Raw genomic sequence first — 2,682 nt, 5'->3', positions numbered from 1 at the left:
CTCATCTGCTCGGAACGATGGAAAAAAAAACAAACCTGAAAGCAGAAACGTGTAATTCTGCGACAACATTGCATAATACGCATCTACGTCTTAAATACGTTAACGGAAGATAAGAGTCATTCTTGTATCTAAAACGTGACCTTCAAATCCCCAGTTTCATTTCAGAGAACTTTGGCAGCTACGGAAGAAACCAAAATAATATGAAAGGACCATTGGACCATGCAGTGTAGCTTTACTTTGACATTTTCCACTGCATGAAGGTCTTGGGATGTGTTTTTTTTTTTCCCCTTCATTCAGACTTTATATCGAGAAACTGGAAGAAGTTAGAGCAATCATAAACTGGAACATCGCCTTAAATAAAACTGCACGGGGAAAGTTAAAAGTGGAAATAGAATATTTTATCTGAACTCAAACGTTGTAAATAAATAGTTCTCGGCATATCTAGACAGGGGTTGACGCATTGAAATTGTAAATCCATGCTATGTCTCTACTGTTAACACTTTGGGGGAAAAAAAACAAACAAACAAAAAAGGAACCAAATCTGTCCAATTGTTAGTATCATAATTCATTATGAGGCGCCCTAGTGAATTCGCTAAAGCAGAATCATTTTTACGTCCATTTTTGTGAAGCAACCATATTTGTGTACCCTGAGAAATTAAGGGTGGAATTACATTCAGAAACCTAGCCTCAAGAGTCCTCTCCCAGACAGGCCCACCTACAGAATTGGACCTCCAAACATCACCTCCAAACATCACCTAACAAACATCAGGGGTCCCCAACCTTCTCCCCCCCCTCCGTGGACCGGAAGCTTTCAGCTTCGGGTTTTCCCAGATGTGCCAACATGACATCTCTAATAAATTGAAACTTTGAGGAACCTCAGAGCTTTATTTCGTTGGGGGTGTTTGATGTCAGGGTTCGTTGGAACCCTGACATCGGGCCGCGGCATGCTAGAAACCGGTCCACGCAAACAAGCAAAGCCCCATTTGTGGGATGCAGGCGACACACAAAACTATGCCCCACCTGGTCCACAGAGGAAAAAAAATCTCTCCACAGAACCGGTCCCTGGTGCCCAAAAAGTTGGCGGGCCACTGACCGAGGTATAAGAGGGATCCTAAACTACAATTGTCGGATGACCCTGATGCGAGAATGAGTCTTGAAAAATGAAAAACAGATATATATATTTTTTTTTTTCTATCCGAACAGCCTTGGTCTCCTGCAAGAACTCCATCACTGTCTAAATACTAATTCAACTTCTTTTTAAATAGGCCCCGCCTTTGAATTTTACTCCCCGCCGCACTTTAGAAAGTCTAAAATAGATGTCCGCGAAAGTCCTATTTTTTATGATAGAAACCCCTCGAGGCAACACCGTGTTTCCTTCCTTCCATATCTCGCGTCTTTTTTTCCATGTCTCCAGTGCCATAATGACGTTTCATTTGCACACCCGATGAAGTGTTGGCTTGTTCCCTGAGCTCCGCGAATCAACCCTCCTAATTTCTGAAAGTTTTGCTATTTTTATTTTTTTCCTTCAAGCAATAGCAATAGAAACAAAAACAGCAGCACTCGGTAATAACTTTTGTTTTTTTCCCCAGACAAAAGGGTTCTCGAACCTTGTTCGGTGAGAAGAATCCCGTTACTTTAAGATCAGGAGAAATTTTGATTTGATCAGGGGCATAAACAAGAGATTGTTGACTAAGACTCACTTAGTCAAACGACAAAAAGCCCATATTTCTAGTTCCACTCAATCTACGGTCAATTAATCCACGTTTTCATTTGTTTTCTTTGGGAGCTTATAAAACTAAATTAAATCGAAGAGAAGGAAAAGGATTTTGCACCTTGGGGAAAAAAAAAATCAAAAAATGCATATTTAAGAACCTGTCCCGTTCTAGTTTTTTAAGAAAGCACAAAGATATGTAGCTGTTTACAAAATAGAATATCTATCTGTCTATATATATTAATTAAAGAAATAGAGAGAGATATATCTTTATTCCCAGTCTAGATATTTGGCATAATTTGCTGTTTAATTTATTAAACCTGAAATGTAGACAGGACTTCTCTAGCAAAGAAGGGAGAAACTGAGAATCTTGTTCGACTTCAGTTTGCATCCTGCCCATCCCTCTTCTTAATGTGGAGCACACGGCTTTATGTGACTGTAATTGATAACCTGTGAAGGCATCATTTAAACCCCCATTCCAGATAATATTTCTGTGTAGTGTTAGCTGTGAATTTACCTTGTACAGCTCTATTGCTATAAATATAATTCCATGTATTAATAGTCACAGAAAAGCTGTAAGTGAGCAACTATTTTTATGAAACACCACTATGGATAAATTAACTTTTACAGAAATCTTGTTTACTGTATGATATTCTAAACCACTCAAATAAAATATATATCCAAGAATCTTTTTTTCCCAACCGTTTATACCGTGTAATTCATTATGGGGAGGAAGCATCCGGACCTCAAGAATCTTAGCCACTGAGCCATCTAGCCAGCCTAGTGAATCTCACCTCCATTGATTTAGTTCTGCCGTCATTAAGCGAATCACGGGGTTGTTAAGCGATTTGAGTTCTCCCCATTAACTTTTCCTTGTCAGGAGCCAGCTGGGAAAGTTGATCACATGACCTGCAACATTGCAACGGTCGTAAATACTTGCTGGTTGTGAAACACCCAAATTTTGATCATGT

At 39.4% G+C, this 2,682-nt stretch overlaps 1 protein-coding gene across 22 annotated transcripts in view; it reads left to right on the top strand.

Moving 5' to 3' along the window:
* The window catches only part of MAGI2 (membrane associated guanylate kinase, WW and PDZ domain containing 2), a 630,648-nt gene extending 628,236 nt beyond the window's left edge, over positions 1 to 2,412 (top strand). For 18 of the 22 annotated variants that reach the window (XM_087873383.1, XM_087873381.1, XM_087873380.1 and 15 more), the window contains one exon: positions 1 to 2,412. This exon is cut by the window's left edge and continues 887 nt beyond it. The gene's annotated coding sequence lies outside the window, so the exon portion shown is untranslated. The other 4 variants (XM_087873401.1, XM_087873397.1, XM_087873395.1 and 1 more) reach the window with 1 other exon arrangement.
* Positions 2,413 to 2,682: the final 270 nt, after the last annotated feature.

The sequence above is a fragment of the Pantherophis guttatus genome, chromosome 7, assembly GCF_059756535.1.
Source record: "Pantherophis guttatus breed Tessera chromosome 7, ASM5975653v1, whole genome shotgun sequence".
Lineage (NCBI taxonomy): Eukaryota > Metazoa > Chordata > Lepidosauria > Squamata > Colubridae > Pantherophis > Pantherophis guttatus.
This window is presented reverse-complemented; position numbering and strand designations above follow the sequence as displayed.